The 27,635-nt window shown below is 46.9% G+C and overlaps 1 protein-coding gene across 6 annotated transcripts in view; it reads left to right on the plus strand.

Moving 5' to 3' along the window:
- PLEKHF1 (pleckstrin homology and FYVE domain containing 1) overlaps positions 1-27,635 on the plus strand; it is a 100,356-nt gene that overhangs the window by 20,865 nt on the left and 51,856 nt on the right. For 3 of the 6 annotated variants that reach the window (XM_085639787.1, XM_085639788.1, XM_085639784.1), the window contains exon 1: positions 12,391-12,599. The exons of 2 other annotated variants lie outside the window; for them this stretch is intronic. The gene's annotated coding sequence lies outside the window, so the exon portion shown is untranslated. Of the gene's footprint in view, positions 1-12,390; positions 12,600-27,635 lie in introns of those variants that run through there. One more of the 6 variants, XM_085639783.1, reaches the window with a different exon arrangement.

Here is a 27,635-nt window from a genome sequence, read left to right on the forward strand (position 1 = left end):
TGTGTAAGGGGCACTGTTTCTCAGAGAGAGTTTAGGAAAGGAAAACGCAGGTAATTGAGATTACCTTTAAATCAGCACTAGCGAACGACACGGCCTCCACTCCAGTAATAACTGCGTTCAAGCATACAGACGCAATCCAGTGTGTACAAGCCATCGAGGTGACTTACGGATATGCCTTTTGCACACGTTGCGTCTGTGCGTGTTTGGATGCTGTTGGGATGGGGGCAAGCAGGACACCTAGAAATTAACAGAAATTGACTTACCTTTATGACGGTCAAACACCGACGCGGTACTAAAATCCATGGCTGCCTATATCATTATGTACAATAAATATATGCGCCACTCCTGGGCTTCCGGACAGGAGTCCACGATGATACAACCGAATGAGCATGCACTGGCAGCAGCCGCCACGTCCCCTCGCAGGATTAAACAAAGAGGTTTTCCTGCAATCATGTTTTTGGAAAGATGTTTGCATTGGGCCAAAAATGGAGTAAAGTGTTTTGCTCTATTTTTGTTACTTGTAAGATGGAAATGTGCAAACAGGAGGCTAGCCATCACTGGTGCAGACACAATTTTGACCCAGTCATTTCCAGATAACATAGACTGCAGGGGTGAAATGTAGCCATTTACACTTGCACCTGGACACACGCTAACTGTATAATCTGTAAATATCGGTGAAAAATTGAACCAGAACCATTAAACCAACATCACTGTAATTCGACCTAGGTTTTACGCCATATATTTTGCTTGTTATTATATGCATATTTCCACCAGGACAAAAAGCAAATGAAATAAATAGAATGTTCTCATTTTTTTGATTTTAAATAAAGAAGAAGATAAATGCATTTTGCTCCCATTTTGAACTGTAAAAGATGAGACGATGTTTGAGGGAAAAACAGTTTGCATTATCTCAGATTGCATAAACTCCTTTTTGTCTTAAGCAAAAAGATTTAATGAAATAACATTTAGAGTCAAATCTGCTTTTCTCCAGTCCCTGCTATACAAGAAGGAAAACGGTGTAAGTTGCTTGCCACACACTGCTGCACGCCGCACAATGCTACACGAAACACTGCTGCACGCCACACACTGCTGCACGCCACACACTGCTGCACGCTGCACACTGCCGCACGCCTCACACTGCTGCACGCCTCACACTGCTGCACGCCTCACACTGCTGCACGCCTCACACTGCTGCACTCCTCACACTGCTGCAAGCCTCACACAGCTGCACGCCTCACACTGCTGCACGCCACACACTGCTACATGCCGCATACTGCTGCACGCCACACACTGCTGCACGCCACACACTGCTGCATGCCGCTGCACGCCACACACTGCTGCACGCCACACACTCCTGCACGCCACACACTCCTGCACGCCACACACTGCTGCATGCCACACACTGCCGCACACTGCTGCACGCCGCACACTGCTGCATGCCTCACACTGCTGCATACCGCACACTGCTGCACACCTCACACTGCTGCATGCCTCACACTGCTGCATGCCGCACACTGCTGCACGCCTCACACTGCTGCATGCCGCACACTGCTACACGCCGCACACTGCTGCACGCCACACACTGCTGCATGCCACACACTGTTGCATGCTGCTGCACGCCACACACAGCTGCACGCCACACACTGCTGCACGCCGCACACTGCTGCATGCCGCTGCACGCCACACACTGCTGCACGCCGCACACTGCTGCATGCCACACACTGCTGCATGCCGCACACTGCTGCACGCCGCACACTGCTGCACAAAACACTGCTGCACGCCACACACTGCTGCACGCCACATGCTGCTGCACGCCACACACTGCTGCACGCCACACACTGCTGCGCGCTGCTGCATTACTCACTGCTGCATGCTGCACGGCACTGCTGCACGCCGCACACTGCTGCATGCCGCTGCACGCCACACACTGCTGCATGCCTCACACTGCTACACGAAACACTGCTGCACGCCACATACTGCTGCATGCCGCACACTGCTGCACGCCGCACACTGCTGCATGCCTCACACTGCTGCACGCCACACACTGCTGCACACCGCACACCGCACACTGCTGCACGCCGCACACTGCTGCCTGCCACACTCTGCTGCCCGCCACACACTGCTGCCCGCCTCACACTGCTGCACGCCTCACACTGCTGCACGCCGCACACTGCTGCACGCCGCACACTGCTGCATGCCGCACACTGCTGCATGCCGCACACTGCTGCACGCCGCACACTGCTGCACTCCACACACTGCTTTTATGCGAGTTTATGCTACTGACATTGTAAATGACAATGCCTTTTATTTGTTTTAAAACCAAAACATAAATAAAAGGCATTGTAATTTTACAATGCCAATAGCTCAAACTCTTATAAATGCGAGACCTATTGCATTGCAAATGCTTGTTTCTGTTTGCGCTGACATCAGTTCGAATGCCTGCCAACATAAACTATATGTTTAAAAAAATCTAACTAGGAACAACGGCTGTAGGCTTTCCCACACTAGATCCACGTCTCTCTTCGCGCTCTTTGCTCGACAGATTCTCCCTCTGTCATTTCAGGTCCTGGAGATTGCGTCACCAGTTCCTTTAGCTTCACCTTGTGTTGCTGCGGGTTCTTCCTTCTTGCTGGTTAGCGTGAACTCTTCTTTCACTCTGCCTGCAGCTGGGGCCGCAGCCAAGCTCTGTACTGAGCCCATGGGGCTCGTGTTTAGCTCGCAGTTCGTGATTACTCGGCTTTCTTGAAGTCGGAGTTTTAGTCCTGTAGCTTCAAGGCTATTGTGTCTTCGCCAAACACTGACAGCTTTCTGACGACTGCTTTTCTGGTTTAGGAATGTTAACTTGACCCCGGTCTCCAGGAATACTGTTTGGGCCCCATCACTCCCAGTGGCGTAACGAAAGTTCATGGGGCCCCCCTGCAATATACACGGAGGGGCCCCCTCCGGATTTATTCCGGAGCGCAGAGGCAGAAGTACAGTGCCGATGGGGCCCCCTGCATCTCGGGGGCTCCTCCGCACCTGGTGAGATAAATAGCACATATTTCAAGTTGCTTTACCTAAAATGGGACATCACGTAGATTTCGTTGCGTACTACACCAAAATCCGCATGGTACGGTAACTTCCGGGCATTTTCCTCTCTTTTAAATTCCGTCAAGTTTAATGGATGCGGCATATACCGGATGCGATAAAAGACGCAAAACTCATAATTCTGAAATGTGCAAAACAGCAGTTCCAACACATATGGGTAATTATTGGCCAACTCACGAGGGTCCTAGTTAGGCGACTAATCTCCCCATAATCCTTCATCGATGACTTATATTATTACAAGGTATCTTCCGATGTCAGATTGCACCTAAAATAAACAAACTCCGTCACTAGTAATAACTTATGTCAAGCGGCTAGTGATGTCCCGGAAGGACCTCAAGTTTCTCAGTGGGGACAGGCATGCTCGCAGGCCACGCCCCCTCCCAGACAAGAAAGGCTACACACCCGCCCTCTGTTGCCTCTCATTGTGCGGCTGGTGCTTCCGCACCGGGTGCTGACTTGGGGGCACCATGTTTGCAAGTTTTTTAATGGTTTATAGCACCTGCTGCCACGTTTCTTGCCTCCAGCAATTTGCAGGCAACTCTGGTGTTTAATGTTCTTCCTGGAGAGACAGATCAGAGTTTTGTCTAGAAGAAGTTAACTGTCGTCAAAGAGCTGCATGCAAACTTCAACGTATAGATAGATCAGAGCATTATGATTCTTTCCCCCAGTTTTTCATTATCCTAATGTGGCAAAAGCGTACATTTTTGGAAGAAATCAATTCTTAGTATTAAAGAGAACCCCAACCGTCGTGTTACGTTTTAAGTTCTGAGTTTGTGCTTTTCCAGACCAGGCACTTTTACACTATACTGCCTACCAGTATGGATGACATGTGACCCCTATACTTTGTAGTCCTCTGTCTTATGTAATATCCCCTATACACTGATATACACACATTTGATTGATTGTCTCTGTGTAATGTTTGTGTGTGTGATGTAAAGTGCTCTGATACCCTACACTGGTATGAGTGGCGCTATAAAACGAATTAAATGCATCTGAGAGGGATTGGTTATGGAGATGTGAGGGGCACTGTCAAAGAGTGGTAGTGAGGGAATCCATGGTGAAGGTAGTCATTGGGGGACAAAGCAAAACCAAAGGAAATGATGGACGGAGTGTTGAACATTGCAAGCACTCACCCCCAGTCAACTGATCTGGGTTTAATCCACCACCATTCTTTAGCCCACTCTGCCACCCCAGTTCAGACATGGCCATATGCAAATCAGTCTGACCCTGTGCCTCATGGGAACAGTCCAGCCCGAACTGCCAAGCCATGTCTTCCCTGGACCGGAAACAAGCTTCCTAGGACACCAATGAACATTGTCACACTGGGCGCCACCAGCGCTAAAGCCGGCCCTGCCTCTCAGGCTTGAGAGGCTGCACAAAACAGGGCAAGTGCCTGCAGAGCGAGACTCCACAGACGAAGAGGCAGCTGTATGCTGCAGCCTGTCAGGACAAGTGGACTCTGAAGCAGCTGCCTGCCATGGCCTCTACAGGGCCTTCACATGCTGAAGCAACTCACCAGGGAGTGCCATGCTCTTGTCAAGGCTCTCAGATTTAGCCTTGTTCCTCTGTGAGGTCATGAAATATCTTAGAAACTGGGAATATCCTTATAATGTATAGTTGGCAGAACCTCATTCCATATATTCATTACTGGAGGTCATACAAAACAATTTAGAATACATATCAAATAGTAGTGTATTATCATGAAGTCAAGTTTCAAGTTTATTACAGAACTTTAGCCTCCTGGAATTTTGTGCATGGAAATAAGATTGTGAAGGGAAACATTCAGACAAGGGTTAGGAGACAAATACAAATTATGGCAGAGCCAAGTGCAATCAGGGTAACACCATTAAGGGCGTGTATGCAATCAGTGTAGTGCAAACAGGTAAATGATGCAACAGAACTAACTTAGGACTGGGGAACGTATTTATAAGGTCAAGCACAACAATACAGCACAGTGCTGGGAAGAATAAAAATAATTTGTCATTCCCTATGGGAAAACATTTAATCCATGTGGTTCAAGGTGGAAGAGGTACAATCAACATGGCAGACTTTGGAGCTATTGTAAGGGGGGTGTTAAAACACTACAGCAGAACATTACAAATGCATGAACCATCAGCATAGCACAGCTTCCATAGGTTAAGCAAGAGGTTATCCTATCTTTCCTTTTCTGTGTATTTCTGTTGTTTCATGCTTAAGCAAGACTTCAGATACGAAATTGAATGGCCAACGAGGTCTAGAAAGGGACAGAATTCCTTTGCTAAAGACTGGCAGGGAAACTTTCTGGTTTGACCGGGGTAACACAATAATGAAGTCAGTGACAGGATGGTCAGTCAGAGGGCAATACAACCGGTGTTTGCAGATTATGATGGATATTGAGTGATTAAAATACCCACCGACAATAGTACTGAGCGAGCAAATTTGACATCATCCAGGATTGGCTCAGGAGGGGTTTCCTACCAAGAAAAGTCTGGAAAAAGGGACGCAAAAGTACCTTTCTAGAGCATTTTTCATTTAGGGTTGCTAAAAAGCCACGGGCTATGAAGGAGCCCCCGTTTAATGATCAAATAATTTGATGATGTAACATCCCTGGGATATCTGGTTTTCACCTGCCCAAAAGACAAAATGCAGATAATTATGGTAAAATTGTGCACTTTCTGCATATTCGCGCTAAATACTGGCCCAAAAGCTATAGGTGATATAGACATCTTAGACCATGTAACTTAGCATAGCCCATAATTTTCCACAGTATCTTTCTCTATTCATTTCACCTCCTTTAATATTTCAACCCTTGTTTTCCTCTTTGAACTCAGCCCAGTGTTTTGATTAAGAATCACCTTTGAAGTGAAAAAAGTACACAAATCTCACAATCCTAGTCCATAGAGAGCATAGCTAGATACAGTAGTGCTGTCTCTCAGGTTAAGGGGCATGTTCAGACAGCAGACAGGTTAAACAGGTGAGTGTCTCTCAGGCTGCAGTAGTGATAACCACTCAGATAGGGGAGAGGATGTAGCCTAACGGCTAGGGCGGTGGGGCTCCAATCTTTGGAACCGGGGGTCGAGCCTCGGCAATGACGCTCAACATCCTGTGATTCTGGGCAAATCGCACAGTGTTTACAAAACATGAAGGTGTCCTTGTGTAAGGGAACTGGTGCTCGTTTAAAGAGATCCAATACCTTCGGGTCAAGTTCGCGCTTTATAAAATTATGGAGAAAAGAATATATATATATCTGCTGCAAATGGATACATGTCAATACAGTAATTCTTTTCAAATACAAGAATTTTAGTTGGAAACATGAACTCAATTGCCCGAAGACAAAAGCTTAGAATTTAGTAAAGACATCAGCATTTTATTTCCGTCAGGCTCTCTAGTAGGCTACTGCCATACAGGTTGAGATTCTTCCCTGCATGCTCATGTAGCCATGAATGTGCAAAACTTGCCACCACAATGCCAAAGCCAGCAGTCGCGGCCTGTGCAGGTAAGAGCGGTGGGGCGGTGGGGCCTGGTGGGGCCAGGTGGGGGGGAGGTGGGTGATTTCGGCACACGACGATGAGGAAAAATTAGATAAATAATTAATTTTTTCTTGTCGTCGTCTGTCGAAACCAGATCACCCGCCCTCCCGGCCCCACCTCCTCACCGCTTTTCCTGCACAGGCCACTGCTAAAAACCAGCATTATAACAAAAGTGGCTCTCAGGCCATGAATGTCCACAATATGCCAAGAATTACAATTATGCTTGGTCTAATATTATACCTGGGGTGGATGGCCACCATCTTCCAAGGCTGCTAATGCTGTCCCCCAGAAATGAATCCCATTTTTCCAGAGTTAGCATCATTCTAGAGGTAGTCACCATCCTAGCATGAATGCCTACAGTGTGCCAATAATTACTATCACTCCGGGAAGGATAGTATTTTACCAGTAGAGGGTGTGCTTAAGATGAGAATGGTCAAAATATTCAATGAATTGCCACAATAATGCCAGGGCTAACACTTTACCTGGCACAGGCAACATGATGGCATGGATTCTCACAATATTCCAAGACTCACCGTCTTTTTGCCAGGGTTGGCTTCATACTAGATTTATGCACATTCACTTCCTCATAAATGCACGTACATCACCTGCAAATACTGCATGCAGTTTCTATATTGCATTGACTTTCAGCCTTCTCTTTTCTGCTTGCAGGTTTTCCTATGCACATTAGAGCTCACAAACATGAGTGACACATTAATTGAACAGAATTTATCTTGTGCCCTAGCTTTATAAGATAAGTATAGAATAATTGTATTTTACATCTTCTGGGACTGCGTCCAGTGAACAGACTAGAAATTGACTTTCTCTTAGCAAGATCACCAGATAACTGTGCATTTTGACCGGTCCCTCTGTGTACCGGTTAACCCACTGGTGAGGTTGTTCTTGGTGTTGTAATTGCTGTTTGTGGCACTTTTTTTTAACACAAACTTTATTGAGTTTTGTAAGTTGTGTACAGTTGTGAATACATTACATCATGTATACATGTGGTCATCGGCATCTTTCAAATCTAAGGTGTACCAAGTGATATGTTAACAGTGAGAAGTACAATAGTATTATCCTCTATAGTATCCATTTGTGCACAGCTATCGCATACACAACAACAGCGGTAAAGACTTCGACAGATGTCATATCTAGCTAAGTGTCATGCAGGCTACAATCATATATGCAATATCTATCCACAGAAATACAAAATAATAAAGCTGAATCATGTACAACAAAAAATTAGCACTAAAGAACTGAGCTACTACCAACTGAGTGTCTGCCTCCTATATCTGGTGGGAAAGGCAGGGCGGAGGGCTGCCGGACCGGGGGGGAAGCAATGGGAGGGAGAGAGCAGGGGGGAAGGAGAGCACAGGCTATGACCTCAATGATGCCTCATTCATCTTTAAGGGTTGTAGATTGTATTTTGAAATGTTCTAATAACTGAGCCCAGTCCATTGATATCGGTTTCTTTATTAATCCTCTATACTCTTCACGTTGCAGCACCTCCCTCTCAGCAGTGGCCCACTGTATAACCTCCTCCTGCCACCTCCCCTCGCAAGGTGCCTTGTGTGATTTCCACCGCTGAGTGATGAGCCTCTTGGCCAATATCAAGGCAAGGCCCGTAAAACGCCGTAATACCTTCACCTTCTTAGGGAGAGGAAGGAGACCCAAAAGACAAGTTTCAGGAGCATTCCACGTAGGGCGTTCAGGGAGTCGTGTAAGGCCCTGTATAACCTCTGTCCAGAATTCTACAAGAGAGGGTCAGGCCCATAGCATGTGCAGAAAATCTGCCTCCGGGTATTGGCATCGAGGACATTCCGAAGGGGAGGTTGGGCACATACGCTTTATCACCCGCGGTGTAAGATAGGCTCTGTGTAGTGCAAACAATTGTATTGTTTTGTTTGATACAAGCATTTCGGGAAACACGCCTAGGATACTCAAGGATCTGCACCCATTCTCTGTCAGTAAACACCCTGGCTATGTCTACCTCCCATTTATGTCGAAGAGTCAACAGGGAGAGTCCTAGATGGGACCGTAAGCCACAGTATAGCCATCTAACCAGATGACTACCATGACCCATTATGTGCAGTGTCTGCAAGAGTCCGAAAGTCGGAGGCTCCCTCTGGTCAACCAACCAGTATTTCGCACATATTGTGTAATCGCAGCATGTGTTAAAAACAGCCTAGGAGGGGCCGAGTAAGTCTGCATGAATTCATCGTGGGGCATTAAGTTCCCATCTAAAAATAAGTCGCCCACTGTCGTCACTCCAGTCTCCACCCAGCTACATAATCTAGTGGTAGATAGTATTCCCCGTAACGTGGGCAGGCCGCATAGGTGGACATTGGGGGCGTACAGCACGGACGTACCAGTATATTTCAGTGCTAATTTCCAATATTGGATTGCAGTATGCAAGAGATATGGGGGGTCTCTCATTCGGTTTGCACCGGGGCATAATAGTGATTGTAGGGAGCCAGCCTGCAACCGTTCGGGGGAATTACCAATCTCAAATAAGTTATGACCGGCCAACCAATAAGCCAACCACTGTAGCTGGCCCACTATAGAATAAGCTTTAAAATCCAGCGCTCCCATGCCCCCTTCGGTACTTGGCAACTGCATTTTGGATTTTGGGAAGATCCAGTCTGTGACGGCCCTGTCCCCATATTAATGAGGTTAATAAAGTATTGAGTGCTCTGTAAATCCAAGCAGGGAGGACCAGAGGAAGATTTACAAAGTGGTACAACATTCGAGGGAGCACGACCATCTTAGAGACGACTATACGGCCGGCGATCGTGAGAGGCAGAGTGTTCCAAAACGCTACGTGGGTCCTAAGATTGTTAAGTGTACGGACCACATTTCCATCGATGGTCTCGGAGGTGGACCTGTAAATATTGATCCCTAGATATTTAAAGGTAGAAGGCTCCACCTTAAACTGCATTGGACCGAATTGGAAAAGTGGACGAGTATATGTATCATAGAAGGAGAAAGCTACCGATTTGGAAGCGTTAAGGTGCAAACCTGAGATCTCCCCAAATTGCTCAAACAGCGAGGCCACAGGTGTTGTGTCTACATGTAGGTCTGCAAAGTAGAGCAACAGGTCATCTGCATAAGCTGAGACAGCGTGACGTACCGGGCCTACTGGAATCCCAAATGGAGCCATCATGCAGCGCAAACTGTGTGCCAGGGGTTCTAAGGTGAGCACAAACAACAAGGGCGACAGGGGGGAACCCCAAAAAACATCATAGGCTGGTGAGATGTTAGGACCAGTTTTAGCCCTCGCTATGGATTTAGTATAGAGCAGTTCCACCCACTTGATAAATTCTGAAGGGATCCCATATTTGGCCAGAGCAGCCAGCATGTATGGCCAGCTTAAGGAATTGAATGCCTGACATATATCCAAGCAGAGGTAACCCGCGTGGGGGAAATCTGTTTGGGCATAGAGGCGCCGGATGTTCAATGAGGTACTGCGTTTGGGTATAAAACCACATTGGTCCGTGTGTATTAACTTGGGGAGCAAGGGAAGGAGCCTCGATGTGAGAAGTTTACTTAGAATTTTATATTCCATGTTAAGAATTGAAAGGGGCCTGTATGCAGTGAGGTCAGTCGGGGACTTATCCGGCTTTAATAAAGAGGTCAATATCGCCTCCATGGTCGTAGGGGGCAAAATACCCTCTGTCAAGGCAGTGGTGTACAGTTGTAGTAATTTGGGAACCAGGGGCGTTGCAAAAGCGCCTCTGCATAAGTGCGTAGCGTGTACGCATGCAAATCTATCACATGTAAGTGTTCCAATTGCTGGGCATACCGAATCCTAGCTTCTTGGAGGTCTGGTCCTTTCTCCACATCTGACTAGGCCGCCACCTTCTGCGTTTGCAACAAGGCCTCCTGATCTGTAAGATCCCTGACTGCCTCCCATCTAATCCCCACTAATGTTCCCATAGAGGCTCCCCGAATCGTCACTTTAAATGCCTCCCATTCGAAAGCCCTCGATGTTGCTGTTCCCTCGTTTTCAGTGAAACATGTGTTGATAGTGGTAGTTAATTTGTCTCGAAACAGTGAGTCTTCGAGTTGTAGTGGCTGGAGGCGCATGTGGGGATTGGCTCCAGGGGGATAATGCAGCCACAGACGTATGTAATGTTTAAAAACAATTTATTTGTTTTCCAAATGGAATCTTTACTACATTGTTTGTAGATCTTTCAGGGTGATAAGACACTGTACCCACAGACTTATTTAGGCCTAGATTTACTTAACTTTCTCTCAACGCAATGCAGCATGGAATCTTGGTGTGCTGCACTGCATGAAAGGGAGTGTTGAAATGCACATAATTTATTAGGATATGACACACTTCTGCTCTCTCTTGAGCTGGTGCACATGTGACAGCAGAGGGCCAAATCATGCACCATTGAGCCACGATGCAACGGGGCCATGTGTTGTGGTCAGAATAGTTTCTCTGTAGGAAGGCGTATCTTCCTGCACAAAAACTATTCTTAGAGGCTGATTCATCTTTGTATGTGTGCTGCAAACTGCATCACACAAGCAAGAGGAAATAACAAGGAGAAACAAAGATATATCTTCTTGCTACCCCAGTCTCGCCTAGGCGAACCTAGGTTTGTAGACTTCAATAAATCTGGGTTTGTGTCAAAATACATAGGTGGATGCATGGGAATGCCCATGCTCCACACATGTAATACCTCCCTGACGCAGGGTGATTCAACGCAGCCCAATTACTTTTTGGGTAAAATCCAATGCTAAGCCACAATAATATTGAAAAACATTTTGCGTTTTGGCCGTGCCACAAAAGTGGTGCAAGAACAACACAAAATGTTATTTAATCTGGCCTAAATGTTTAAAAGCTTTTCCACTTAGTTAATTTTTCAAATGCAATGTTTACTACAACGTTGCTTTTATATCCTCCAGGGCAACACAGTATCCACAGACTTATTCAATGTTTAAAAGCATTTTCTCTCTTTTCAATATGCAGTTTTACCTTAAGTAAAGAAGTTTGTGTGACTACAAGTTTGTCTCTGCTGTGCCTCTTCTATTCGCTAAGATTTTAGCCACAGAAAGCATGTTGTGCCATACCATACCATATGGCAGGCTGTACTGTAACATACCTCACTATACGGTGTTAGGCCACACCATACTATACAATGACAGCCCATACCATACCATACTAGACAATGTCAGGTCATACCATACCATATTATACCAGAATATATTATAAAATGACAGTCCATACCATACCATATTGTAGAATATTATACTATAATATACAACGACATGCCACACAATACCATTATATACGACAGGTCACACCATATCATACCATAAAATGACAGGTTAAACCATACCATGATATATACCAGGCCATACTATACAATGACAGACCACACCATACCATACAATCACAGGTTATGCCGTTCTGTACCATACAATAACAGGCAATACCATACTGTACATACGTCAGATCATACCATGCTATACTATAACATGACCGGCCGTATTATACCATACTATATAATAACAACCCATACCACACCATACGACATAACTAAACAAAAAAAATAACAAAGACAATAACTCTCCCATACCCAAGACCTATTGGCTTTGCCAATGCTTATTATTACGTACAGTTTAGACTACAATGTCCCATACGGGGCCGCAAACTCCCTGCTAGATGGGATGCAGGTGGGCGAAATAGATGGTTCTGATTGGCTGGCAAGCTTGGCGTGGGCAGATGACAGAACTTGGAGTGGGCGGATGCACTAGGCTGATTGGCGAAGGACTTGGCTGTACACACGGACCCCGTGCTTTGACTGCTTGGATCAGTCAGTCAGACGGGAGACTGGTGCAGACAGCCATCAGCAGCGCACGATTCTGGCCGCGCATGTTTTCACAGCTGTGCGACACTTCTGCTTACACTGGCGTGGATCCGAGACAGTCCCCCTCCACTAAACCAGATCGGGATCCCCGCAGGACTGGGAGTGCTGGGAACCAGCGTGGGAGCAGGTGAGTCGAGAGTGAGGTAGCGGATACTGGGAGGGGCGGTAGAACACCCACGGGGTGAGGCTGAAGAGGGTGACACGATGCAGACTGCTGCCAGGTTTCGGTGGCTAAGAGTCGGACTCACCATTCTGTTGGTGCTGGCATTGTCTCTATGGGCTGGGGGCTGCTCTCAGAGCTCGGCGGGCCGCCACAGCCCATCTAACCCCCTGTCGCATGTCAGTTCGCAGCACTCTGCAGTGTCGCGGTGATTTGCACATTTTTGCAGGGTTGATTTTAGTTACCCATCCAGCGTACGGTTTGCACAGGTATCTATGTAATGGAGGGCGGTGGGTAAATGGGGAAGACACACCTATATGGGGGATTTGGAGTAAGTTACTCCCCAGCTCCCTCGCTCCTCCTCAAATCCACACTCGATGAGAGAAGCCTCGTCCGGGTGCTTCTTAAAACTTTAGTGTAGCCACGATGATACCTAAATGAACGCTGCAGATTGTATGGACCCCAGGCCTGAAGGATGAAAGGCTGCGTCATCCCGCCTGGATTCGAGCAGGCGACTAGCCACCCCTATCCTTGGCCACCAGCACCACCCGCATCACCCCCACCGGCAGATGGCATCGCCGCGCTGGAATGTTAATGTGTAGCCAGGGGGCAGTCGCACATTTCAGCCCTGCGCACTTTGGTAACGCCGCAGGACTCTATCCTTCTCAGCGGCCTCCCTCGCGCACTGAACTGCACCCAACAGCACATACTCTAAAGGTCCGTCTTTCCCTTTAACAGTCCCGCTGAGGTTTTCTGCTTTTCTGTTGTGTTTGGACACCGCTTCCGCTGCCTCCTCCTTTTACGTGCCCAGTTGAGGACGCGTCTACCCAACCTTCCGTTCTTGTGCACTCTTTTATTGGGGTTCACTGCACTATCCAGAGTCGCGCTCCTTTGCCCTCATCAAGGAGCGGACCTGCTTTACGGCGTAAACAACTCTCCCGGTTTACAAAGCGCAGTTAGTTCTGCCTGCGCAATAATGTTCAGAAATATGTATGCAATGTAAGGATTGTTTACTGTGCGGGGCAGAACCTGCTATTTTCAGGGAAGCCCTCACAGGAATGTTCTGCCTGTAGCCTCAAGCGAGGTCACGCACTCATCGAGTCTAAAGTGCACGTTTACTTTATCGCCATGTTGTTCACTTCCAGCTTAAAAAAAATAAAAAAACCCTGAAGAGTTTAGAACACACACACGCGTCTTAAATATGAGTGTTACCTATAATTATAGAAAAGAAAAGCAAAACTGGCCACTCTAACCTGGACAGCGGTTGAAGGGCAAAAAGATAAGAATGGGAACAGTGATAAGGGGGCGTGGTCAGCGAATCTGGGGACTGGATCAGAGACGTGGCTAACAGGAGCAGACGGTTCTGCAACTTTTTCGTTGGCCTTTCACCTACAGGTAAATGCGTATAAAATGTAAGGCGCACGTCTTGATAAAAAAAACATAAATACAAGTTACATTTAGTTGTGCGAAATGCATTTTCGTGATTAATGCAATCCCTTTAGATGTCTTGGATGTAATTAGACGGCCACTGATTTGAATTCTTGTCGGCGCACTGGGGAAATAGGAATGTGTATTTATAGTGCTCAAAGGTCGAAATATATGACAAAAAGCACTACGAATAAGTAATTACTGAAAAAAAAAATATTACATACTGTATAAGTTAGGTTGCACACACTGTAAACAGGCTGTCACAGTATGCCCAAAGATTTAGTTTAAATGCCTACAGTGCTTTCAAAACATATTTCTTAGAAGTACGCTCATTCTACCCAATGGCAACCCTTTCCATTGAGTGAAAGGACAAATTCCAGATTTTATTAATTAAAGCCTATACTTTCCGGTCCTAGGAAGATATGCCTTGGCAGTTCGGGCTGGACTGTTCCCTGAGGCACAGGGTCAAGACTGATTTGCATATAGCTGGGTCTGAACTGAGGTGGCGAAGTGAGCTAAACAACGATGATGGATTCCACCCAGATCTGTGACTGGGGGTGAGTGTCTGAAAAGTTTCAGCGCTCCGTCCATCATCTTCTTGTGTTTGCTTTGTTCACCCTAAGTTGGCACGGTATGCCCAGACGTGAGTCCCTTGCTCACTTTGTCACTGGATTCAAGTTAGCCTGGCTGATGAGTGCTGTTAGGCCGAAACTGGTCCCAGGATGCTTGTTTCCAATCCAGGGAAGACATGGCTTGGCAGTTCGGGCTGGTCTGTTCCCATGAGGCACAGGGACATGACTGATTTGCATATAGCTGTGTCTGAACTGGGGTTGCGATGTGAGCTAAACAACGATGATGGATTCAACCCAGATCGGTGACTGAGGTTGAGTGTCTGAAAAGTTTTAGCACTCCAGCCATCATCTCCTTGTGTTTGCTTTGTTCGCCCTAAGTTGGCATGGGTTTGTTCGCCCTAAGTTGGCAGGGTATGCCCAGACGTGGGTCCCTTGCTCACTTTGGCACAGGATTCTAGCTAGCCTGGCTGATGAGGGCTGTTAGCTGGAAAACGGTCCCAGAATGCTTGTTTCCGGTCCAGGGAAGACTTGGCTTGGCAGTTCGGCCTGGGCTGTTCCCATGAGTCACAGGGTCAAAACTGATTTACATATAGCGTTGTCTGAACTGGGGTGGTGAAGTGAGCTAAAGAACGATGATTAATTCAACCCATATCTGTGACTGGGGGTGAGTGTCTGAAAAGTTTCAGTGCTCCGTCCATCATCTCCTTGTGTTTGCTTTGTTCTCCCTAAGTTGGCAGGGTATGCCCAGACTTGGGTCCCTTGCTCACTTTGCCACTGGATTCAAGCTAGCCTGGCTGATGAGGGCTGTTAGCTCAAAACTGATCCCAGGATGCTTGTTTCCGGTCCAGGGAAAACATGGCTTGGCAGTTCGGGCTGGACTGCTTCCATGAGGCACAGGGTCAAGACTGATTTGCACATAGCTGTGTCTGAACTGGGGTGGTGAAGTGAGCTAGAGAATGATGGTGGATTCAACCCAGAACTGTGACTGGGGGTGAGTGTCTGAAAAGTTTCAGTGCTCCATCCATCATCTCCTTGTGTTTGCTTTATACTTACGCCCCAGCAGTCTTTTGAGTTGCTGATTAACCAATCGCACACATTTACATTTCTTGCAGGTAGCAGACACCTAGAGAGAAGGCTTGTTTCTTCTTTAGCTGCCTGCCTCTCTCTTCTCTCACTACACATTGGACTACCTTCTCCCCTTTCAGCCTACGGCAACTCAACTGATCAGGCACTGTTGTTTTTTTAAATTGAGGTATGGGAACTGTTTTGATCAAATTAATAAACTTTGGGAACGTTGTTCCTCCCTTCCCCTACCCACTTACATCTCTGACTCAAAACAACTGACGTCTGGAAAAGCTGCCTGAATCCAGTCTATTTCATGGAACAATAGGCGTGTGCCCCCATTTTCTTCTATTATCCTAAAATAACGCAGCCACCTTGGGGACAGGCGTTGGGTTGCCCAGACACTGATCAGATTGCCCCAAAAATTCCAACCAGTACGATTCACCTCAGTGGCCAGTCAGATTGTTTGAAACCCCTTCAAGGCCAAGCATAAAGAGCCACAGAACATCCTATGTGGGTTGCAACAAGGTCGCTGACGTTGCCATGTCAAAGACATCCATCTGCGTAGGATGGTGAATGGTCGGTGGGACCACTGTTTCCAGTTTTTAGTAGAATGATCGACAGCTCTATAATCAGTGGCGTGCACAGAAAAGCTGGGGACTCGAAACATAAGTACCTTGGCAAGTCTCAGAGTCCACTGCTAGGAGCATTTTCAGTATATGCAATGAATGTGCACATGACTTCCACTCATATCCTTCATAGGTAAATTAATCTCATGAATATGTTATGTGGAAACCTTCAGTTGTTGAATGGGGATTGCTCTGACTTCAAGCAGAGGGATACATTGATGGCCGTCTACATTCTGTGAGTGCCTTGCATTACCTCCCTCGTCCCAGTCCTCACATCATGAGCCTTCTGTATTTATTGGTACCGATTAGCCCTATACATATAAAACAAGAATACTATTGCCTCGCCTAACATGGCTGCCGACCGGACTTCCTGTTCTGGAACCCATTAACTTGCCCTCTTCCTTCTTTAATCACTGAGTTTCAGCAAGTTTTAGCAATTCTTCTAGGGTATTCCCAAGTATTTCATAGTACTTGGTTCGTGGAGTAAATACTACAGCGGGAAATCTGACATACTAGCTTGTTATTGTAGACCAAAGCTATTCATTTCTCCAGAGTTCAAATCTTGAACCCATCAAATAATCGCAAAACTGTTCTATAACTTCCACAGCACAATATCCTGATATCCCAATATGCTCTGGTCCTAGAAATAGAATGGTTTGACCAAACTTGATGGTGCCCTAGCTCATAGCGTGCACTGCACATTCTAGAAGAGGTGTCCCGCAGGTGCCAACAAGTCTCAGCAACCTAGGTCTTGTGTCAGGAGCACACATTGGTACATTGAAGTTTTTTACTGCTAGAGACCAAAATACATCTAAGCACAAAATATTGTAATATTGGCAAAGACTGTTCTCAACAGATATATTATAGAAAGCTAGAAGGCACATAGCCATAGATAGATTAGGACAGAATCCTTTGACTGGATGGTAAACAGCTGTTCATTGGAGGCATGGTTGCTCTTCCTTACAGTGATAGAAAGTGGTGGCATCGAAGAGAGGGCGGTCTTCCTCACAGTGATAGAAAGAGGTGGCACCAAAGAGAGGGTGGTCTTCCTTACAGTGATAGAATGAGGTGGCATGGAAGAGAGGGTGGTCTTCCTTACAGTGATAGTAAGAGGTGGCATCGAAGAGGCGGTGACTGGTAACCCCGGCTCTAAGCTGTTGTAGAGTGCACAACAGATCTCCCCGGAAGAGGAGACATTAATCTGGGATATATGTAGGAATAAATAACATTCTGTCATTTGCACAAGGTTTCGACATGCGGGCGTTGTCTTTTGCTTCTTAATAGAACTGTTGAACACAATGCTTTTCTAATTTTTAACTCACATGTAAAGTTTGTTTTACAAAACACTGTGGTAGGCGGGAGGCCTGATACTGTGTACTATTTACCCGCATATAGATCTGTGCTGCTGATTGAAGTTCCCTTCTTTTTAAACCTCTACGGAAGGTTTTTAGGCTATTATTTTCCCATCTTCAATGAACAATCTGTATGAGAGTCCCACAATACGCCCTTTGAAAAAGGTTCTTATCATTTTTAATTACAGAATGTTTTGTTCTTTACCCCTATGCAATATTATGCAAAGTCATATCGTGATTGTACTGGTTAAAGAGCTGTAATGGTTTAAATGAATCTCGCAATAAATTAATTAATTCATATATAGGAATGCAAACAGAGAGGCATGGTTTGGAAAAAAAAACTAGGCGCACCTCTAGAGACAGAAAGCACATGGTTCTTATGTGGGAGCAGGCGTGCTTTAGAGATCCAACCCAGGTAAACTTTGCCAAGACAGGAAAGGTCTAGGAGCTCTTGTAGCGACCTAGGTCAAGTGCCCCTCGTAGATCAATAAAACCAGTGCCCTTGTAGCGACAGAGAACAGCGTTGCTTCGAGCGAAAGAAACCGGTCTTCCATGTGGAGACAGAAATCAAGGGCTCTTCTACATTAATAAACCAGGTTCCCTCAGGGGCGGCTCCTCCATTAGGGCGGAGGAGCACCGCCCCACTACTTTCTCGCAGTGCGAGAAGCAGAAACATTAAATGGTATTTTAAATACTATTTTATGGCTCTGCTTCTCACACTGCGAGAAAGCAGAAGGGTATGCCTGGTTAGGGGTGGGCGGGTCAGGGAGGAGTGGCTTGCCCAATGCTGCGGCCCTGACTGTTTGGTCGGCCCTCTGGGGCCTTCCAAACCGGTCATGCACACTCTGCCTTTTCTCTATGTAGGCTGCATGCAGCCTACATAGAGAAAATGGCCTCCCCATAGGCTCCTGGCTGGGCGTCGTTCCCACCAATCACAATGTTGCCATTTCAGCACTGTGATTGGCTTAGGGGAGGGGAGGGAGGCTGCCTGTGGCTGCTTTCCGTTCAGGAGAGTAGCAGGAAAACATGGGACCCGGCCAGGAGCTGAGGCTGCATGAGACCAGGGAAGCTACGTTTTACATTTTTTAAATTTAACCCGTCCCGCGCTCCCCCGCGACCCTGTGCATCCCCATCCATGAGTCATGCCGGCCGCGACTGGTTACCCTTGTAGAGACAGAAACCGGAGGCCCTTGTTGATGAGCCGACAAGATGGTCCTTATAGAGACCTAAACAGCAGCTTTTTTTTAGAGATGGAAGCCCAGTGGGTTTTGTAGGGTGAAATGAAAGGGGACCTTTGTATAGTATAAATTAGGTGACGCTTGTACAATCTGAACACGTACGTTATATATAGAGAGAAACTACATGCTCCTTATTGAAACAAATCTAGGGACCCTACTGGCAGCAGAACCAAGATGAGTGTTGTAGAGATAGGCACAATGTCCCTTGCAAAAACAGAAAACACGTCTCCTTTACAAAGTATAGCCCTTTACGACTAGGGTGACCAACCGTCCGTAAATTTCATGGACCGCCCGTAATTTGGGCCTCTTGTCCTTTGTCCGTCAGGGTTTCTTCCATGGACGCCTTTTGTCCGTAATTTCAGACATTGGCGTGAGCTGCCCCCTGCAAGCAGCCTGTAACTCTCACTGCAGGGGCCAGTTTACGCTCCTACTGTGATCTGTGGCCTGCAGCAGCCCCTCCCTGACCTGGCACAGACTGCTATCAGGCCCATTATCATTCTGTATGTTGGCCTAATTATCACATACAGAATGATAATGGGCCTCTCTGCCCAGTGACAGCATTTCGGATCGGGTGTGTGTTTTTTTCAGTGGGGGAGAGGGGGCATGTAAGATCTGAGAAGCCTTCAGCTTTGATCTTTTTCTTCACTTTTTTTTGGAATATGCAGACGCAGGTGTGTTTCACTCGCTTACACAACAGATACAGTGAGTGCAAGGTTCTCTCAACCGAAAATAAACTTATTTTGACTTGTGCTTGTGTTGGTTGTCTATATACTTATGCACTATTGTGCGACTTCCTCTGATGTGTATGCAAAACGTACCTTTTGTCCCGAACTTTTGTCCTGAATTTTGACCCTTTGTCCTGAATTTTGACCCTTTGTCCTGAATTTTTGCACTAACTGTCCTGAATTTGCACCCATGCCAGTTGGTCACCCTATTTACGACTGACAAAGGGACCATGTTAAGTCTTGAAAGCTATTATACTATTTTGTGTTTGAACTTATTTTGCTAGTCAAATAAAACGTGTCTCACTCTCTTACCTAGTACCTACAAATTTCCATCTTGGACTAACAGCGGCAAAAAAATAGTGCGAACAAGTATTGTATTAACGCTGAACTGTAGCAAGCCTGAAGAACGCTAGCACCGCATCAGTTCTCCTTATGCAGATCAGGAGGAAGGGTGCCCTTTCTTGCATTGCGGCTAGACACATGCTGCACCTTGGCCTAGAAACGCTCAGTTGTGAAACCTAGGCTCGGATCCTAAACCTTCTATTCTAGGAAGTAATCCCCGTCTTCCAGAATGTTCTGTGTAGAAAGAGGCCATGATTGTAACTGCTCCACTAATCTTGTGGAGCAGAAAAACGTACAATAATCACATTATCGGACGTTTCCTCTCTGCACATTATCCAAACATCTCGACTGCTGGGAGCAGGAGTGGTAATAGCTGAGAGACATCCTGCACCTGTCTCTCTCAGTAGTTTTAAGACTTGTCACAGGCGGCTTTTCTGCTGAGGGAGAAAGCTGGTGAAAACAATGTATTACCCCCACAATATTAGGACAGAGTGGAAAATAAAGTGGACAGGGTTTCCGGTAATGGATAATAAAAATGACCTACTCCGTTTTACTATCGTATTGAAAAGTCCAGTTCATAATCGACGACGGCATTTTGTTAACAGCAGTAAGGACTCCAATTCTCTGTCAATAAGTTCTCTAAATTGGATGTATGACGATACAACGCAAACATTTACAACGCAGTTTTTACACCGCAACATCCATTACAACACATGATTTTACATCGCATGCCATCACAACGCATTCTTAGAAACTAAATTTACAACGCATTCCATTACAAATCATATTACTTTTAGGGCAACAGTAGGGTAAGTCTTGGATAGTGTAGGGGTAAAAATTACTATTCCCACTCCAGTGAGTGCAACAGTTGGGTAAGTGTTGGATAGGGGAGGGGTAAAAATTACTCTGAGAAGTTGGCCTGGTATATGCTGTCCACTAGTTATAGTGGGCACCTTGCACCAGTCCAAACAACCCCTTATTGATGATAGGTTAAAGACCACCTTTATTGAAAGCTATCCTAGTGGTAGCTATGGAGAGCAGCCTTAAGGCTAAGTGTTAAAGGAATGTAAAGCAGCTTGTTTTACCAGTCTATAATCTCTTGAATGGCTAAATCAAAGGCAACCACACCAGGTATATATATAAAATATATGTATTTATTTCTATACACACCTTACTAGTCTCTTTATGAGGCTAGAGCTCAAAACACATGTTACACTTCAAATATTACAGTAAAATAGCACAAATACACGTCAGACCCGAGGGGCGAGCCAAACCATATTCTAAAATTGTGGTATAAGAACCACAACTTAACTAGACACAAGGCCTAGAGCCTGTAGAATCACTGGGACCCCAAGGAACCACCCAAGGTAGTGACACAGGAGACCCATGGGGGCCGTGTGCAGTGTGAGAACACAGCCGTGAGCTCCCGTTAGCTTCTATGGGGAAAGTCGCAGTTAGATTTTTAAAGATTAGGGACACTTAGAGATGGACTAGGACCAAACCCTTTTGGACTTGGGAAGTTCTGGGGTCAACACCCACAGGAGCACCGTGGGTACTCGAGTTGCCTCACCCAGGGAAGCCGGGTGCATAGGTGTCAAATGGTGTCGGGTCGCGTCTTTGTTTTCTATGGAAGCTGGCGAAGAAGTGCTGCTGCCGGGATGATGTGGAGTGTCCGAAGAGATCCAAGCCTGGATCGAAGTCGAGAAGAACCTGAAAGCAGATGGAGCAGAGTCTGGGTCACTAGCCAGTGACCAGGGGCACAATAGATGAATGCCCACCGATGTCGGATGATTTCAGGTGAAGAAGGTGAAGCATGACTCTTCAGCCACGAGGACCAGGATGTGTCGAGGATGACTAGGAGCTGGATTTGAGCTGTCCCATGAAGGATGTCGAGTGCTGCAGCATCGGTGCCAGGATTGGACACAACAAGCCTTGGGAACAGCAACCCACACAGAAAGGGGAAAGATGCTTTGGTGCAGACCAGCAAGGTCTGAGGGACTCACCACGTGGTGAAATGTGCACAGTGACCAGGAGTTCTGGTTCCACGTCACTCACGAGGGCTGCGGATCTCAGCTTTGCTGGGGACTCGGGTCAGCCTCTGAGAAGTCTGGAAATCCTCTTCCTGGGCTGCAGGTACTTCGGAGTCCGTTGGGAGCTTCGGAGATGCAGACCGGCAAATGCTTTGTTGGTGCCCCCCAAGCAGGGGAGTCACTCCTTGACCCCAAGGGAGATTTCTTCCATCCTCTAGTCTTGAGTAGAGCGTCGAAGTTCCAGGATTCAGTTGCAGAGTTTCGTCTAGAGATATCTAAATTCCTGTTGCCAGGGGTTCCTACTTTATACCCAAGGAAGGGGTTGGACTAACTCTGGGGACCCACCTGTGGGAGGGTTTGGAAAGAGCGGTGGGTACACCCATTTCCTTTGTCCAGTTTCACGCCAGAGCAGGGGCTGGTAGCCCCTAAACCGGTTTGAGCTGAAGTTTGCACAGGGACACCAAATTTGCCCCCAGTGCAGGACTTCAAAGCACTCTGAGTGCACCCACCCAGCCTCAATACACACCAGCCTGTCTGAAAGGTGGTTACACCTCCCTGTGACAGGAAACCTATTGTCCAGACCTCCCCTGCCGGAGTTTGTCAGCAGCAGGAGGCCAGACTCGTGTATGTGGCTGCAGCATCCATTTTGTGATGCCAGGGCTCAGTTAAGTTGGTACCGGGTATACCGGTGCTGTCATGTCTCTCCCTCTAGAAGGGTGGAATCATACTCCCACACCAGTTACTGGTGTGGGGGTATGATTCCAAAGTGTTTGACACCAAACACGACATGTTTCCATGCAGCCAGTCCAAAGTTAGCATTTACTGTTGGGTTATAATGCACTTAAGAGTATATGGTCAGGTTGCACCGCTGACTACCCCGGAGGATAGATTCCGAAAGCTGCAGAGGAGCTCAGTACATACCTGGGCACCCTCTCACATATAACCAAGCACCCTGCCTTCAGTATTGATAAGGCCTGCCATAGGGGTGACTGATAGGTTTCTATGTGCAGTGCTAGGTGAGATATAGTAAACCTATATCTCTGTAAGGGGTGCATGCACCACCTTAACCAGGCTGCAGTAGCAGACCTGTGGTGTCATTTTGGAGGGCTTCCCAGTGGTGGCATAATACATGCTTCAGCCCTTGGTAGGCCTCTGGGGTACCTATGCCCTGGGTACATAGTATACCATATACTAGGGACTCACAAGGGTACCCCAGAATCCAATCTGGAGTGTACCTAAAGTACATGGAATTAATTTAGAGAGGAAGCAGCTAGGCTGGGGACCTGAATAGCAGGGCCCCAACCAGACTAAGTCGAAAAACAGTGTTACAGCAGCAAACAGTGGGGGTAACCATAAGAGGCAGATCCTACTCTCCTACAATTACTATTCCACAATCCTTACATTATATTGCGTTGTAATGACATGCGTCGTAGTGACATGCATTGTAATGACATGCGTTGTAGTGACATGTGATATAATGGCTGCGTTGTAATGGCATGCAATGTAAAGGATGTTGCGTTGTAATGACTGCATTGTAAAGGTTGTTTCCCTCTAAACTACACTTGTACAAGTGAAGTTTATTTAAAACCCTAGTAACTTCCCTGTTCATTGTGGGTTTAAGTTTAAACATGTTGGTTATATACAGTGTGTTTACAACACACCACTAGGTATATGGGCAGCTCTCCTTGCACTTTTCTGTTTTCAATTATGAGTATTATAATTTGTCCAGGCAACTATTACATTCATATGGCAAAAGTAATCATGCGTAATCCATGATTCAGCTAGTGAGCCCACTCTGAGGCCTGTCTGAGCCACAGTTCTCAAAGCTGCACGCTGACTCAAGAATGTATTGCCTAGAGATGGTTTAACGTTAATACCTTGTCAATCTTGTTTGTTGGGTTTTTGAGGTAACTCTATTTATGGTATGTTATTGTTCCGTTTTTTTGTGTGGTTTTTTGTGGTTAGCTATTTGCTTGCTTTCTTCAGATTTTTCAGTTTTGTTTTTCTTTATTTTTGACAAGTGAAATAATGTCTCTGGTTGTCATTGCGACATGGTTGCCTCCGGCCTATTAGCACTCATGGCATGGCCTTCTCCGTGCTTCACACAAGGAACTGTTCTTAGTGTAGCGAGATGAAAAAAGCTGCTGCCTTCAGAGCTCTGCGAAAAACAAACAAATGATAGGGTGGAATGCTTGAATCAATCCTAGCTGCTTGCCCCCGTCTTTAGTGCGATAATTAGCAAACAACGACCTAATTGTGGCCCAAGAATTTTGCAAGAGTTCACCCATCGTCTTTGTGTCACTGTCATGCTTGCTGTGCCACATAATTTTAGATGCACCTCACAGGTGAAGCCCAACGAGGCGGAAGCAGGTTTGAAGTTGTTTGTATCCTGTCTAGAGGGGACCTGGGCTGGCAGTCTTCTTATAGAGGGACACGTCTGGTTTTTATACGGCTGGGCCCTTTGTGGAGCGGCATAGTGAGTTAAAATGATGAACTTCAATACCTCCATTATAGGAGTGACATTACAAATCAAAACACTCACAGAAATACTAACACACTACCAGCATGAATTCTTGTGTAGTTCTTTTTTTGTAGATAACTCTACTTCCATAGGGGCAACGGGATAGTAGGAGAACATCCAGTTGTCTTTGAGCAAGTGCAAAGGGTACTCCCATGCAGCCAACAAATAGTTGTGTGGTGAGCCCACAATGTTCAAAATGTAACACACATGTTGTGAGATCAACACCATTGAGGAATTCGCCAGCGGGGCCTTGTCGCAGAATTTGGGGTGTTGCCATTTGTGCAGTAACAGGGCATTGGGGCTGCCCATAGTGTCGTGACTGGATGGGATCATGGTCGGATCCTAGAGAAAGATCTTCAGCCTGCCCATATACACCTCCCCCAGCTCAGATAAGATTGGAGTTCAGTCTTCAGAAAAAATCTCTCGCCAGGAGAGGCGGGTATATCAAGTGCTGGCATAGAATCACGAACACTGATCCAAACACACTAAACGCACATTTTTGTCTGGAACTGACGATCAGGAGCAGTTCTCCTGCCGCCAAGGCTTACCTTAATAAATCAGTTGCCCAACTTGGCTAACAGGAAGTTTGGGAGTCATGTGCAACCCACACCAGTTTCAACAAGCATTTACAATGCAATGATCTCGGCATTGGTAAAGTTAGAGCTATTGGCATTGCTCATGACAATGCTGTTTCTTTAAATGTTTTAAAAACAAAAACATAAACAAAAATAATGTCATGAGCAATGCCAATAGCTCTAACTACCAATGCCGAGACCATTGCATTGTAAATGCTTGTTAAAACTCGCAGACTTGCACTTTCTTTCCTTTGTGTCTGAGCCGCGGGTCGGGATAAGTGCCCTCGAAGTGAGTTTCGCGGGGGCAAGGATGGTGGCGGGGAGCGCTCCACTTGCCGCTCTGTACAACAGGCTTATCTGGTTTCCGAGTCCCTTGTCTGCCTTCCTTGTAACTGTGGAGCCTCAGCCTGGGCCGGTCCCTTGCCAGCGTCTGTCCGGGGCCCCTCGGCTCCCTGCGCCCCTCTCACCCGTGAAAGGCGAGAGGACGGCGCGGTCAGCAGTTCCCGGGCAGCAGTTGGCACTTCCGTGGCGCTCAGACCCCTATTAATAACCGCCCTCGCCGCCCCCTCCTACCCGTGGCTCTCTCTGGTGTTTCCTGTACAATGGCTAACTTCTAAAATGTGACATTTTAGTGTTAAGAAAAAACATTCCCGACCGGTGAGGGAGCAGAGGGTGGAAGCTGTCCCCAACCCCGGGGCTCGGGTGGAAGTGGAGAGCCCGGCGGGGCTCCTCGGGTGGAAGCGGAGAGCCCGGTGCGTCTGCAGCCCAGGATGTGGATGAAGTGGAGGCACAGCGCCCGTGAGGCGAGCCCCCCGCCCGCGGCTCCCACCCCGTCAGAGGACTCTCCCTCAGGTAAGGCGGCAGTGGGGAGAGGGCCTGGTGGTACTGGCCATCCTTCCACCACCTGAACCGACCAACCCCACTTCTTTTCTTCTTGACCTTGGCACCCACCAGCGGCTGCAGGGAATTGAACCTTACACATCCCCCTCTTTTCAATTCAATTTTTACTACAGTTTTTGGGATGACGTTATGGTGGCGTTCTAAGCTTTGCAGTAATCAATCCCGACCCTTCAAGCTGAACTGGGCCGTGGAGCGAGTTTGCACGGCGGAAACGTATTCCACGGATCGAATCTTTGGAAATATGACACTGTTTTTATGGGACTTGCACTGTTTATTTGCACTTATGGGTGTTTTTTCCCGGTGATTGCTATGATTGTATGCTTGCTTAGTGTATCATTGTACATTTGTGTTTACGGCAGTGTGTAAGCACGCCACCGCCTTTCTCTGAGGCAGAGCAGAAATGCCTCGGAGAAACGCAGCGTCCTTTTCGGATTCGGGGGCGTGTTTGTCTTTTCTCTCCTCCAGCCATTGGCTGGAGGAGAGAATGAGACTTCTTGCAAAAACCACACCCCCGATCCGAAAAGGACGGTGCCTGATCGGAGTGACGGGACCTCTTCTCCAATGGCTGGCCAGCATTGAAGAGGCCAGCCAATGGAGAACAGGGGAGAAGAGGGGCGGGTTCAAGCCCCTCTTCTCCAAAACATTAAATCTCTCGACTTCCGGTTCTGCCTTCGGCAGACCGGATGGTCCCGAGACCTAAAAAGCTGGTAAACGAAACCATCAAAACAGCATTGTTAATTGAGGACAAGGCAGCAGTGGCAGGTAGAGCCCACCGCTCGCATGTGCAGCACAATTACGATAAAGTAACATCCCAACCCTATTTTCGCACAAGGTACTCAAACTCGGTAAAATAACAATTTCAAAAATATCGATTGGGCTTACTACCTTCCCTCCTACATCAACCCCCCTGGAAACGTAACGCTGTCACGACCAATTGTCAGTTGTGCGGAAAAGAAGATATGGTGCACTTGGTCTGTACCTGCAAGGAGCTAATGGCAGAGCGAAGAGTCATGCTATGCCCACCGGGTAGCGCCTAGCAGCCGAGAGTGTGGCAAGGGCAGAAACCCCCAGTATCAAAGCATGTCCACAATCATTCAAATGTGATGAAGCTTAAAGAACCTGGAATTGACAACATTGAGAGATATGCCAATATCCTACTTTATGTGCAGCCAGCTCCTTCAGGAACCTCTAGTCACCCTAATTTGTGGTAAATACACCTTAAAAACTCCTTTTACTGTTGTGAACAAAACTGCTCTGTAGTCTGAAGTCCCTCCCTCATTAAATATTCGTGAAAACATGTGCCCACTTCATTTGCGAAATTCTTAAATATGGTCCTACTAAGGCAGGTTGTCCTTTATGGGTCACGTTTATGGCCAGCAGAGAAGATTCTGTCTCACAGCAGATGGGGGCACCCTCCTTAAAGGGGTCTCTGCTTTTACAGCAGTGACCCCACCCTTGCACCGTCTTTGCTCTTGTGATGTTGTACATGGACTTTTCCTTAGTGAAATGACCTCAAAGAGCTGCCCTCATTGTAGTGGCCTTACACTGGGGCAAAGTCCTTACTGCGGTGGCATCAACTGGGAGTTTCCCTCACTGGAGTGATGTAAGGTGTGTAGCTGCCTTTTATTT

Source organism: Triturus cristatus, chromosome 12 (assembly GCF_964204655.1).
Source record: "Triturus cristatus chromosome 12, aTriCri1.1, whole genome shotgun sequence".
Classification (NCBI taxonomy): Eukaryota; Metazoa; Chordata; class Amphibia; order Caudata; family Salamandridae; genus Triturus; species Triturus cristatus.